At 41.9% G+C, this 15,438-nt stretch overlaps 1 long non-coding RNA gene across 1 annotated transcript; it reads right to left on the reverse strand.

The window, feature by feature from the left end:
• Positions 1–2,105: 2,105 nt before the first annotated feature.
• On the reverse strand, positions 2,106–13,476 carry LOC120045419. The gene is made up of 4 exons (XR_005476704.1): positions 13,367–13,476; positions 12,871–12,944; positions 3,094–3,384; positions 2,106–2,361 (listed from the first exon to the last, which is right to left on the reverse strand). It is a non-coding gene; the product is annotated as an uncharacterized LOC120045419 (long non-coding RNA).
• Positions 13,477–15,438: the final 1,962 nt, after the last annotated feature.

A 15,438-nucleotide genomic window follows, 5' to 3' on the forward strand; every position in this document is an offset into this window, starting at 1 on the left:
ATCAGTGGTCTTGTATGTCTTCCATTTCCTAATAATTGCTCCCACAGTTGATTTCTTCAAACCAAGCTGCTTACCTATTGCAGATTCAGTCTTCCCAGCCTGGTGCAGGTCTAAAATTTTGTTTCTGGTGTCCTTTGACAGCTCTTTGGTCTTGGCCATAGTGGAGTTTGGAGTGTGACTGTTTGAGGTTGTGGACAGGTGTCTTTTATACTGATAACAAGTTCAAACAGGTGCCATTAATACAGGTAACGAGTGGAGGACAGAGGAGCCTCTAAAAGAAGAAGTTACAAGTCTGTGAGAGCCAGAAATCTTGCTTGTTTGTAGGTGACCAAATACTTATTTTCCACCATAATTTGCAAATAAATTCATTAAAAATCCTACAATGTGATTTTCTGGATTTTTTTTTCTCATTTTGTCTGTCATAGTTGAAGTGTATCTATGATGAAAATTACAGGCCTCTCTCATCTTTTTAAGTGGGAGAACTTGCACAATTGGTGGCTGACTAAATACTTTTTTGCCCCACTGTATGTGGTGTGTGGGTGTGTGAAACATAGTCATAAAATGGTAGTCCTGCATTAAACGAACTCAGTGAAGCCCAGTTTTATGTGAGCTATCGCATTTTGTAACACACAGTTTGAAAAAGCATGTGATCAAACGAAGCTTCTGATAAAGTGAAACACGCATCGGCAAACTGCTTCGAAGATGGATACTTAGCATTTTCGACGCACGCCTCAGAGTATGGTATGAAACGTAACATTATTTTTGGCCTGACACTGATGATTAGATTCAACTGAGATGTTTGGGTCACTGGTCTGCCCATAATGTCAAAGTGGAATTATGTTTTTCAAAAGTTTTACAAATAATAAAAAACTTAAAATCTTATGTCTTGAGTCAAAAAGTGTTCAACCCCTTTGTTATGGCAAGTCTAAATAAGTTATTGAGTAAACATTTGCTTAACAAATCACATAATAAATTGCATGGACTCACTCTGTGCAATAATAGTGTTTTAACATGATTTTTTTAATGACTACCTCATCTCTGTACCCCACACATACAATTATCTGTAAGGTCCCTCGGACGAGCAGGGAATTTCAAACACAGATTCAAGCACAAAGACCAGGGAGGTTTTCCAAATGCCTTGCAAAGGGCTCCTATTGGTAGTAAGGTCAAACAAAAAGCAGACATTGAATATCCCTTTGAGAATGGTGGAGTTACTAACTTCACTTTGGGTGGTGTATCAATACATCCAGTCACTACAAAGATACAGACGTCCTGCCTAACTCAGTTGTCAGACAGGAAGGAAACCGCTCATGGATTTCACAATGAGGCTAATGATGACTTTAAAACAGGTCCAGAGTTTAATGGCTGTGATAGGAGAACATTGAGGATGGATCAAACACATTGTAGTTACTACGCAATACTAACCTAATTGACTAGTTTGATGGGGTGGCAGGTAGCCTAGTGGTTAGAGTGTTGGGCCATTTACCAAAAGGTTAGAGGATCGAATCCCCGAGCTGACATGGTAAAAATCTGTCGTTCTGCACCTGAACAAGGCAGTTAACCCACTGTTCCCCGGTAGACTGTCATTGTAAATAAGAATTTGTTCATAACGGACCTGCCTAGTTAAATAAAGGTAAATAAATAATAATAATTGACAGAGTGAAAAGGAAGCCTGTACAGAATAAAAATATTCCAAAACATGCATCATGTTTGAAACAAGGAACTATAGTAGTATTGCTAAAAACATGGCAAAGTAATTCAGTTTTTGTCCTGAATACAAAGTGTTATTTTTTAGGCAAATCCAATACACAATAACACAATAGACAATAACACAAGGCCAAATCTACACTGGAGTTGCCTACCAAGAAGACAGTAAATCTATGGCAAGACCTGAAAATGGTTCTCTAGCAATGATCAACAGCCAATTTGGCAGAGCTTGAAGAATATTGAAAAGAATAATGGGCAAATGTTGAACAATCCAGGTGTGGAAAGCTCTTAGAGACGTACCCAGACAGACTCACAGCTGTAATCGCTGCCAAAGGTGCTTCTACAAAGTATTTATTGGCTTAGGATTTTGATTACTTATGTAAATGAGATTTTTCTGTCGCCACAAGGATAATAGAACCAACACACACACCCACCCACACACACACGCCACACACACAGCTCCTCCAGACTGAAAGTTATGCAGGCTTCTGGTTGAGGGCCTCTCTGGTAGCTTCAGGAATACTGTCAGTGTTGTCATTGTTTCTCAAGGAACTATTAAGTCTTAAGATGAGAAACAGTAGAACACCCAGAACAGTGATGATACTGACGATAGGTGACCTGACGATCCCAGAAAACCTTGTTTTTCATTTCTCACTGAGAAAATAAAGAGAGGTTAGCACTCTGAATACTCACAAATGCTACTCTATCAAGCCCCATATGGAATTTATACACTGAGTGGACAACACATTAGGAACACCTTCCGAATATTGAGTTGCACCCCCTTTTGCCCTCATAACAGCCTCAATTCATCGGGGCATGGATCCTACAAGGTGTCGAAAGCATTCCACAGGGATAATGGCCCATCTTGACTCCAATGTTTCCCACAGTTGTGTCAAGTTGGCTGGATGTCCTTTGCGTGGTGGACCATTCTTGATACACACAGGAAACTTTCGAGCGTGAAAAACCCAGCAGCGTTGCAGTTCTTGACACGCTTAAACCGGTGCTCCTGGCGCCTACTACCATACCTCATTCAAATGCACTTAAATCTTGTCTTGCCCATTCACCCTATAAATGGTACACATACACAAGCCATGTCTCATTTATCTCAAGGCTAAATAAATTTAGTCCTTCTTTAACCTGTCTCCTCCCTTTCATCTACACTGATTGAAGTGGATTTAACAAGTGACATCAACAAGCGATCATAGCTTTCACCTGGTCAGTCTATGTCATGGAAAGAGCAGGTGTTCCTAATGTTTTGTTCACTCAGTGTATATGAATACTGTATTATCACATTTAATTTGAATTACTGGACCTTTTCCTGGTCATATCACATGAACCCATTTAACTTATTTAACACTAGTCACTGTATTTTAGCATTGTACTTACATGAAACATTAAATGTGTCATTTCCGTTTCCACAGTCTGTGTTAATGGTAAAAGTGTAGTTTCCCTCATCAGCTTTGGTAACATTTTTCATCTCACAAAAGTAGCTTTTGGTTGTTATCGTAATGTTACAATCCCAATTTTGTATTGGAGTTTTTGATTTATGCTTCCAGAAATACCGTTCAGTTTTACATCCCGTGTCATTCTGATCTGCATTACTGTAATCCACTCTACATGTCAGGTTGTGGTTCTGTCCTGCTACAACCGATTGATTTTCACACGTTACGTTAACCCCTGGAAAACAAACAGGGACATGAATGAATGAACAAGCAACATAATATCTGATATCAATGAATGAAAGGATATCAATGGATAATATTGGGTATCAAACTATATCAAGGAATGAACATGCAACATAATATCATAGCATTGTTCCAGTACAATTTTACATTATGATAAACATGTTCATATACTGTACATACAATGACAAACGTGTGCATTCACATTCATATGTACATTATCATTCAGTGGTGTCCTGAAATGATTAACACCCTTCATAAAGATGAGCAATAATGACTGTACACTCCTAGAAGTAAAGCTGCCTGGAAGAACCTTTCGGTTTGCCACACAAGCGGAACCTTTGCAGGTCCTGGAGGTACCCCTCTGAAAAGGGTCTCAGAAGAACCTCTGTGTAAAAGTTCAAACTGGAAACTTTTTGTAATGTGAGGGGTTAAATGTTGAACCTTTTAATTAATATATTGTAGAGGTGACAGACTGTCAGATTAGAGGCGTGGCTTATTGGAGACGTGGCTTTTAGCTAGTTCTTTATGGCCACCCGTTAGCGTAAATGTCATTCCGCTTCATCATTTTCATAATATTGAGTAGTGATGGACATTCCGGCTCTTTTCAGTGAGCAGGCTCTTTTGGCTCCCAAACGGCTCTTTACAAAAAATATGTTTTGTATTTTTTCAAGTCAAACAGTTTGCGATCGTTTGACTATGATCTGTTTTAAACTAATTCTAATTAAGTTATTAAATGAAATCATACTCTACCTTAACCACAATGTATTTAAAAATGCATTGGTTTGTTATGAAAAAGAATGCTATTAAACATGTGCATTTAAAATATAACTTTTTAAATGTATATTAAATAAGTGCATATAAATCTAATCATTCAAAATGAATACAATCTGAGCAGCATAATAGAATATTGCACCATATCAAAGAAAAATAATGAACAATGTGGAAAACTGCAGCATCCCACTAACAACATTAAACTGGTCCCTCTTTTCTCTCTCTTCTTTATTGCCATGTTATAACCAGCAGCACACAGTGACGCTGACCATATTTTGCTTTTATGAGAGATTTGCATTCAGAAATGAAAGCTGCCTCACTTTCGAGGGGCTGATGCAGTTTCTTCTCTCAGTAATTACTTGTCCCTATTTTCGAGAAGACCCTCTCAGTGGGAACGTATGTGGCTACTATGCAGAATCTCTCTGTCATGACTTTAGTAAGCCGTGGGTAGACAGAGGGCTTGTTCTTCAACCAGCTCAGAGGATCTGCAGATCTTTGGAGAAGCTCCTCCAAATAGGATCGGACCTCCATTATGGCATCTGCTGAGGGATTCCTTTGTGCTGCATCCCCAGTTGCTCTCTCGTCAAACAGCATCCAAACAGCAGACGTTTGTGGCACTACTACTGGTGCTTCTGCTCCATCTGATCCCTCTTCTTCCTGTTGCCCTGGTGCCTGAGCCAGCTGACTGCTGGGGCTGTCCCTCCCTGCTGCTGAGGTTATTCTTTGAAGAGCCTCATCAATCGCTCTGGCATCACTGAAGGCTAACGTCTTAAACCTGGGGTCAAGTGCAGCAATTTCTGATAGCACGTGATTATATTCCATTCTGTGCAACTTTCTGTCCATTGATGAACATAGGGTGTCCATCAACTGTGTCACATGTCCTGTGGTTACATTTGCTTTTCTCTGGCGGCTGGCTGTGATTTGCTGCAGACCCTTACACAGGAGTATCATTTTTGAGGCTGTCACATAGCTGAAAAGAGAGAACAGTAACTTATTAGTTCAGGTTCATGTTTTGTCTACTGATACTACATTCTCATCTACTGCTCATATACATATGTAATACTGGATTAAATAATGATGTGGTAATAACCGCTTACTGTACCTCTCTCCTGATCTCCACAGTGACCTGCTCAAAAGGTTCCAGGACTCTGCACACCTCTTTCCTCCACACCCCATTCCTCTTGGGTCAGAGCATCAACAGGTGCATTGACAATGGCCAGGGTAGAGATGATGGCATCCTTTGACTCAAGAAACCACTTCCACATATAAAATGTTGATATCCACCTTGTAGTACAGTCTTGTTTAGGCCTCAGCTCGGGCTTCCCCATCTGGCGTTGTGTAGACTTTAGTTTTTCAGCACCTACTGTGCTCCTGTGGAAGTATTCCACAGCTGCTTTCACTTTGTCCACAGTGGGCTTCATCCCCTTCAGAGCATCTCTTACAATCAGGTTGATTTTGTGGGCAAGACATGGATAATGGGTCCATTTAAAAATGTTCATAGCTTTGGTTATGTTAGCTGCATTGTCGCTAACACAACAGACCACTTTTCCATCTACTTGCCATTCTCTGGCCACTCTCAACAGTTCCTCTGCCAAGTTCTCTGAGGTGTGAATGTCGCTGAACGCAAAGCAGTCTAGAAGACAGCTAGACATCGAAAAATCTTCAATGAAGTGACATGTAACCGACATGTAAGAAGTGGTTACCCTTGATGTCCAGCAGTCAGTGGTAAGGCAAACTGCAGTAGCTTTTTGGACTCTTTCCCTCACTGAAGCCTGTGTGCTCTCGTACAGTTGTGGAATAAGGGATTTTGAAAGGGTTTTCCTGCTTGGAATTGTGTACATTGGATTTAGACTATTGCTATGATTTCTAAAACCTCTGTCCTCCACGATCGAAAACGTCTGGAAATCGGTAGCAATCATTTTAGCCAATGCACTGTCAATTTGGCCTTGTTTTGGTACAGACATAGATTTTGACATAAACTGGTCCATAGAAGATTGCGTTGCTGTGGGTCGTTGAGTAGGCCTACTTGGCTGAGTGGATTTAACTCCACGTGTGGAGGTGCTGGCTCCAACACTATCACTAGCAGGCCCACTAGTTTCTCGTAGCTCCACTACAGCTAGCTTCACAGTTGGGTGCACAGTTCGCATATGCCTGTGTAGGTTGTGCATAGAACAGGCTTTATATGAGATTTTGTTTTGGCAAATTCTACACTGTGCTCTAACATTGTCTACATTATTAAAATGCACCCAAATGCTACTGTGCTTCCGACTCATTTTCCAGCTGTTGTTTTCACAGCTGTCCTTCCTCTCTCTCCTCGGCTGCTAAGTGTGTGACTGTGAGTGAGTGGGCTCGGCCCTCCCTCGCGCATCTTTGGTTCATTGGTTGACACTGCATTGACAGGAACAACAGGTGAGGCTGTTAGTCTGAGCAGACAGTCAGAACGAATGTGTGGGCGCTTGAGCATTTAGGCCTATATTATTATTTTTTAATTATTTTTATTAGTTAAATCTATTCATTTAAATCTTTTCATTATTCATATCTTAATTAAAAAAATATTTTTATAAATAGATTCGACTCTTCTGATATGCGAATCGGCTCCCACAGTTCACCTACAAGAGCCGGCTCTTAGAGCCGACTCGTTCGCGTACGACCCATCACTAATATAGAGTGCTTATGGATATTAGAGTGCGGTACCGGGCTACGGTCAGACCGTCTTGTGTGACAAGTCTTGTGTGGCTTGTGGGCATGCTAGTGTCACGTTCCTGACCTGTTTTCCTTTGTTTTGTATTTATTTTAGTTGGTCAGGGCGTGAGTTGGGTGGGTTGTCTATGGTTGATTTTCTATGTTGGGATTTTGTGTTCGGCCTGGTATGATTCTCAATCAGAGACAGGTGTCAATCGTTGTCCCTGATTGAGAATCATACTTAGGCAGCCTGGGTTTCACTTGTGTTTTGTGGGTGTTTGTTCCTGTGGAGGTTTTGTTGCCACACAGGACGGTTTCGGTTTTGTCACGTTGGTTGTTTTTGTATTTTGAAGTGTTTTGTTGATTTTCATTAAAAGAATGAACACTAACCACTCTGCGTTTTGGTCCCCACCTTCTGTCAGCGAGGACAGCCGTAACAGCTAGAGCAAAAACAATGAACATGTGCAGTGCTTTCAGAAACTATTCATACCCCTTGAAATGTTCCACATTTTGTTGTGTTACTGTCTGAATTTACACATAATAGCTCATTATGACAAAGTGAATAAATGTTTTTAGAAATTTCAGTAAATGTACTGAACATTTTATACAGAAATATCGAATTTACATACTGTAAGTATTCACACCCCTGAGTCAATACTTTGTAGAAGCCCCATTGGCAGTGATTAAAGCTGAGAGTCTTTCTGGTTAAGTTTCTAAGAGTTTCCACACATGGATTGTGCAACATTTGCCCATTATTCTTTTCAAAATCTTCAAGCTCTGCCAAATTGATCATTGCTAGACAACCATTTTCAGGTCTTGCCAAAGATGTTCAGGGAGGTTTAAGTCAAAACTGTAACTCGGCCACTCAGGAACATTTACTGTCAAGTGTAGATTTGGCCTTGTGCTATTGCCGTGTAGTGGCTCAGCATTCTTACTGGAACTACATAAGGCAGTGCTCTGAGAGTCGAATCGACGGGACTACTGCGCCGGCCTTCTCCGTGGTGAATGCGCAAATTAAGTTGAGCATCAGCAGACTCTCATAACCTGGGTTTGGGGTAACGCATAGGGGTATTTGGCCTCTGTGAGGACACTCAAATCATTACGTTCAGTGGTGTAACAGGGACACAATCAAGAGTTATGCAATTACTATCCATGCCGTTTACAGTAGGGTCAGCAGCAATACTGGACTCATTCTTTATGGTGTCTGGGATAGAACCGATTTTGGGTTTGGATAGTCTGTGTGAAATGCCAGGGGAAGGGATTCTAAAAGGTAACAAGTTAAAGCTGGCAAGAGCAAACAAGCAAACTCGCAAGCTCAGAAAAATAAACTGGGTGTTTTCAATTTTGTGAGACACTTTATTCCATCTCATTGTGTAGAGCTTTACAGAATTGACAAAGGGGAGGAGGGTTATCACGAGAGGATAAAGTGGAGTCAAGAGGGTGAGGAAGTGTTTGTAGAGTTAAAGAAAGGTTGTGTTAAAAACAATTCTATTTACAGTGCATTCAGAAACTATTCAGATCCCCTGACTTTCACCACATTTTGTTACGTTACAGCCTTATTTCAAAATGGATTAAATAGTTTTTTCCCTCATCAATCTACACACAATATTGCTTTATGCTTTATGCCTCTCTCTAATGTCAATATGCCTTGCATACTTTGTTTGAGCTAGCTCTCATTGTTTTATTTTACTGCAGAGCCCCTAGTCCCGCTCAATATGCCTCAAATAGCTCCTTTGTCCCACACCCCACACATGCGGAGACCGCACCTAACTTAACTGGCACCTCCAGAGATGCAACCTCTCTCATCGTCACTCAATGCCTAGGTTAACCTCCACTGTACTTGCACCCTACCATACCCTTGTCTGTACATTATGCCCTGAATCTATCCTACCTCGCCCAGAAATCTGCTCCTTTTATTCTCTGTTTTCAATGCACCAGACGACCAGTTCTAATAGCCTTTAGCCCTACCCTCATCCTACTCCTCCTCTGTTCCTCTGGTGATGTAGAGGTTAACCCAGGCCCTGTGTGTCCCCAGGTGCTCTCATTTGTTGACTTCTGCAACCGTAAAAGCCTTGGGTTCATGCATGTTAACATCAGAAGCCTCCTCCCTAAGTTTGCATTATTCACTGCTTTAGCACACTCCGCCAACCCTGATGTCCTAGCCGTGTCTTAATCCTGGTTTAGGAAGGCCACCAACAATTCTGAAATTTCCATCCCCAATTACAACATTTTCCGTCAAGACAGAACTGCTAAAGGGGGCGGAGTTGCAATCTACTGTAGAGATATCCTGGAGAGTTCTGTCATACTATCCAGGTCTGTGCCCAAACAGTTCGAGCTTCTACTTTAAAAAATCCATCTCGCCAGAAATAAGACCCTCACTGTTACCGCTTGTTATAGACCCCCCTCAGCCCCCAGCTGTGCCCTGGACACCATATGTGAATTAATCGCGCCCCATTTATCTTCAGAGTTCGTACTGTTAGGTGACCAAAACTGGGATATGCTTAACACCCCGGCCGTGCTACAATCTAAGCTAGATGCACTCAATCTCACCCAAATTATCAAGGAACCTACCAGGTACAACCCCAAATCCGTAAACATGGGCACCCTCATACATATCATCCTGACCAACTTGTCCTCTAAATACACCTCTGCTGTTTTCAACCAAGATCTCAGCGATCACTGCCTCATTGCCTGCGTCCGTTATGGGTCCGCGGTCAAACGACCACACCTCGTCAGTGTCAAACACTTCTTCGAGCAGGCCTTTCTAATCGACCTGGCCCAGGTATCCTTGAAGGATATTGACCTCCTCCCGTCAGTAGAGGATGCCTGGTTGTTCTTTAAAAGTGCTTTCCTCACCATTTTAAATAAGCATGCCCCATTCAAAAAAAATTGAACTAAGAACAGATATAGCCCTTGGTTCACTCCAGACTTGACTGCCCTTGACCAGCACAAAAACATCCTGTGGCGTATTGCACTAGCATCGAATAGGCCCCGCGATATGCAACTTTTAAGGGAAGTCAGGAACCAATATGCACAGTCAGTTAGGAAAGCAAAGGCTAGCTTTTTCAAACAGAAATTTGCATCCTGCAGCACTAATTCCAAAATGTTTTGGGACACTGTAAAGTCCATGGAGAATAAGAGCACCTCCTCCCAGCTGCCCACTGCACTGAGGCTAGGAAACACTGTCACCACCGATAAATCCACGAAAATCAAGAATTTCAATAAGCATTTCTCTGCGGCAGGCCATGCTTTCCACCTGGCTACCCCAACCACGGCCAACAGCTCCGCACCCCCCGCAGCAACTGGCCCAAGCACCCCCCCACTTCTCCTTCACCCAAATCCAGACAGCTGATGTTCTGATAGAGCTGCAAATCTGGATCCCTACAAATCAGCTGAGCTAGACAATCTGGACCCTCTCTTTCTAAAATTATCCGTCGCCATTGTTGCAACCCAGATTACTAGTCTGTTCAACCTCTCTTTCATATCGTCTGAGATTCCTATAGATTGGAAAGCGGCCGCGGTCATCCCCCTCTTCAAAGGGGGAGACACTCTAGACCCAAACTGTTACAGACCTATATCCATCCTGCCCTTTCTTTCTAAAGTCGTCAAAAGCCAAGTGAACAAACAGATCACTGACCATTTCGAATCCCACCGTACCTTCTCCGCTATGCAATCCGGTTTCCGAGCTGGTCACGGGTGCACTTCAGCCACGCTCAAGGTCCAAAACGATATCATAACCACCATTGATAAAAGACAGTACTGTGCAGCCATCTTCATCAACCTGGCCAAGGCTTTCGACTCTGTCAATCACCTTATTCTTTTCGGCAGACTCAACAGTCTTGGTTTCTCTAATGACTACCTCGCCTGGTTCACTAACTACTTCTCAGATAGAGTTCAGTGTATCAAATCGGAGGGCCTGTTGTCCGGACCTCTGGCAGTCTCTATGGGGGTGTCACAGGGTTCAATTCTAGGGCCGACTCTTTTCTCTGTATATATCAATGATGTCGCTCTTGCTGCGGGTGATTCTTTGATCCACCTCTACGCAGACGACAACAGTCTGTATACTTCTGGCCCTTCTTTGGACACTGTTAACAAACCTCCAAACGAGCTTCAATGCCATACAACACTTCTTCCGTGGCCTCCAACTGCTCTTAAATGCTAGTAAAACGAAATGCATGCTCTTTAACCAATAGCTGCCCGCACCCGCCCGCCCGACTAGCATCACTACTCTGGATGGTTCTGACTTGTGGATGTGGACAACTATAAATACCTAGGTGTCTGACTAGACTGTAAACTCTCCTTCCTGACTCATATTAAACATCTCCAATCCAAAATGTAATCTAGAATCGGCTTCCTATTTCGCAACAAAGCCTCCTTCACTCTTGCTGCCAAACATACCCCCATAAAACTGACTATCCTACCGATCCTTGACATTGGCGATGTCATTTACAAAATAGCCTCCAACACTCTACTCAGCAAATCGGATGCAGTCTACCACAGTGCCATCCGTTTTGTCACCAAAGCCCCATATACTACCTACATCTGCAACCTGTATGCTCTCATTGACTGGCTGGTCCTCGCTACATATTCATTGCCAAACCCACTGGCTCCAGGTCATCTATAAGTCTTTGCTAGGCAAAGCTCTGCCTTATCTCAGCTCACTGGTCACCATAGCAACACCCACTCGTAGCACACTTTCACTGGTCATCCCCAAACCCAACACCTCCTTTGGCCGCCGTTCCTTCTAGTTCTCTGCTGCCAATGACTGGAACGAATTGCAAAAATCACTGAAGTTGGAGACTTATTTCTCCCTCACTAACTTTAAGCATCAGCTGTCAGAGCAGCTTACCGATCGCTGCAGCTGTACACAGCCCATCTGTAAATAGCCCATCCAACTAACTACCTACCTCATCCCATATTTGTTTTTGTTTTTTTCTGCTCTTTTGCACACCAGTATTTTCTACTTGCACATCCTCATCTGCACATCTATCACTACAATGTTAATTGCTAAATTGTAATTTCTTTGCCACTTTGGCCTATTTATTGCCTTACCTCCTTACTTCATTTGCACACACTGGAAACAGATTATTCTATTGTGTTATTGACTGTACGTTTGTGTAACTCTGTGTTGTTGTTTCTGTCGCACTGCTTTGCTTTATCTTGGCCAGGTCGCAGTTGTAAATGAGAACTTGTTCTCAACTGGCCTACCTGGTTAAATAAAGGTGAAATAAAAAATCTATAAAAAATCAATAAAAAAAGTTTGCCTTTCCAAATCATGTCCAATAAATAGAATTTACCACAGGTGGACTACAATAAAGTTGTAGAAACATCTCAAGGATGATCAATGGAAACAGGATGCACCTGAGCTTAATTTCAAGTCTCATAGCAAAGGGTCTGGGTACTTATGTAAATAAGGTATTTCTGATATTATATTTAAAACAGTTTTTGCTTTGTCATTATGGGGTATTGTATATAGATTTATTATTATTTTTTATTTATTTAAGTCATTTTAGAATAAGGTTGTAACGTAACATAATGTGGAAAAGGGGAAGGGGTCTGAATACTTTCCGAATGCACTGTAGCTTAGTAACCCCCCCTTATTCAATGCACAAAAATGTAAGAGGGTAATTCTACCCCAATGCATATGCTGAGTGATGGAGTGTGCCCCTGGCTAGCCATAATAAAATATAATAATAGAAAATCGTGACGTCTGGTTTGCTTAAATAAGGAATGTGAAATTATTTAAACTTTTACTTTTGATACTGAAGTATAATTTAAACCAAATACTTTTAATCAAGTAGTATTTTACTGGGTGACATTCACTTTTACTTCAGTCATTTTCTATTAAAAGGCATCTTTACTTGTATGACAATTGGCTACTCAAAGATCCTACCCTCAAGACATGCTAACCCCTCACCAGTACCAATAACAGGGGAGGTTAGCATGTCTTGGGGGTATGTTCTTTGACCCTCTATAACTTTCTCACTCATAACAACCATAATAATGTATGAAGTGTGCAGTTTACCTGGTCTTCCTGACTGGACGTTAGAAGTGACCAAACCGAGACTCAGAAACAGCAGAAGCATTTTGCCATGTGTCCTAAAGCACAAAGAACAAATACCACAAAACATGAATAGCTTATACATGAACGTACATTAACCTACATCAGATTGGACATAGGCCTAGTGCTTGAATCATACAGTCTATGTCTTGAAGGGACTGGAATTAACCACAGGCCTGATCTGTAGTCATGGCAACTGTGGAGTTGTAGTGATATTTAAGAACAGGTCAGGGTAAATTCTGGGTGAATCTGAATAGTTTTAAAGTCCCACTCAAGGATTTTTTTTTTCCAGTTGAAAGACAATCACTCACTCACTCACTCACTCACTCACTCACTCACTCACTCACTCACTCACTCACTCACTCACTCACTCACTCACTCACTCACTCACTCACTCACTCACTCACTCACTCACTCACTCACTCACAATAATCTAAGCAGGTAAATTTACTGTACTTACAAGCTTACAGCCTCTGAATGTTCTGCCATCAAATAAAGTTGTATAGTGCAGTGTCCCAGAAAATACCTGTGGGAGAAGAGATTCAGTGGAGACAGTGGATACCCCCTTTCACAACCAATAACTAACCTGATGTAATCTGTGGAGAAGTCATGCAACACATTCTCTCTCTCTCTCTGTTCTGGACAGATCCCCCACAGTCCTAATATGGGCACTGAGGGAGGACAAAGCTACAGTGAATTTACTTTCACCAAGGGTTTTTTCCCTGGACAGGTCAGGATAAATTCTGGGTGAATCTGAATAGTTTTAAAGTCCCACTCAAGGATATTTTTTTTCTTCCAGTTGAAAGACAATCACTCACTCACTCACTCACTCAGGCTGAGTGAGTGATTTTCTTAGGCTGAGCTAAGTTTTCCTGACAGGAAAGAACTCCAGACCAAAGTGGAGTTTCCAGAGGTGAAAGAGCCCCAGACTACACAACTAAAATGTAATGTTTACATTTCTTTACTTTTGTCAGATCAGTGGTGTATGATTTGATGTGGATGATTTTCCATACATTTTCTCAATTCTAGATTCTATAGCATTAGAGAGAGAGAGATATATTCCCAGTCTGATTTCTGAATGAATTCAAATCAGACTGATTTCCAGGTTAGAATTGTTTTAATGGCCAACATGTGTGACAATGACATCATAGTTTAAAAACATTTTTTATTTTAAAGGGGCAGTCTGCAATTGGTACATCCATTATTGGCCATGTAAATTATTGATACCTACCCAATAATTCTTGAAGAATATAACTTATAAATGCCTCATCAGCTTAGTTCAACTGTCACACCCCATCAGAACCCCAAATATGTTGTTTTATTCCTTTGTTTGGAAACAAAGTAAATGTAAACTAACTCTATATTGCCTCAAAACATGGTTAAAACTATAATTGTTGTATCATGAGTGGTCAGCCCTTATATCCATAGTTGATCTAGGATTTTGAGAGAGGTTCAATTTCTCCATCCCCATTCCTCATCTGTTTACCAAATCAGTGGCGGCTTTGTTATTGTCCGAACTGCAGATTACCCCTTTTAAAAAACAACTTGGTCTTCCTTGTTTGAACATGAACGAAACACAACACAACTTAAACGTGTTTTGTATCGCTTTGAAGAGCTAGCTACACTAAATAGCCTGAATCAGGAGTTGTGGCCTGTACAGGTATAACTCATGGCCCTGATTATACACTCACCAGACAGTTTATTAGGTACACCCATCTAGTACCTGATCGGACCACTCTTTGCCTCCAGAACAGTCTGAATTCTTGGGGCAAGGATTCTACAAGTCAAAAACTTTCCTCAGGGATGTTGGCTCATGCTGAAGCGATATCATCGTGCAGCTGTTGCAGATTGGGTGGCAGTGAAACCATGCCCCCAAGAATTCAGACAGTTCTGGGGGTAAAGAGGGGTCCGATCCAGTACTAGATAGCTGTACCGTTGACACCAGGCAGGTTGAGTCCATGGATTCATGCTGTTTATGCCAATTCCTGATTGCCATTAGCATGACACAAGAGGAACCTGGATTTGTTAAACAAGGCAATGTTTTTCAACTAACTGTTTTCACCCACAGGACTGCCGCTGACTGGATGTTTTTGTTTGTCGCACCATTCTCGGGAAACCCTAGACCAGGAGTCTCCAACCTTTTCTAGCATGACACCCTAGACCAGGAGTCTCCAACCTTTACTAGCATGACACCCTAGACCAGGAGTCTCCAACCTTTTCTAGCATGACACCCTAGACCAGTAGTCTCCAACCTTTACTATCATGACACCCTAGACCAGGAGTCTCCAACCTTTACTAGAATGACACCCTAGACCAGGAGTCTCCAACCTTTACTAGCATGACACCCTAGACCAGGAGTCTCCAACCTTTACTAGCATGACACCCTAGACCAGGGGTCTCCAACCTTTACTAGCATGACACCCTAGACCAGGAGTCTCCAACCTTTACTAGCATGACACCCTAGACCAGGGGTCTCCAACCTTTACTAGCATGACACCCTAGACCAGGAGTCTCCAACCTTTTCTAGCATGA

The sequence above is a fragment of the Salvelinus namaycush genome, chromosome 4 (assembly GCF_016432855.1).
Source record: "Salvelinus namaycush isolate Seneca chromosome 4, SaNama_1.0, whole genome shotgun sequence".
Taxonomy (NCBI): domain Eukaryota; kingdom Metazoa; phylum Chordata; class Actinopteri; order Salmoniformes; family Salmonidae; genus Salvelinus; species Salvelinus namaycush.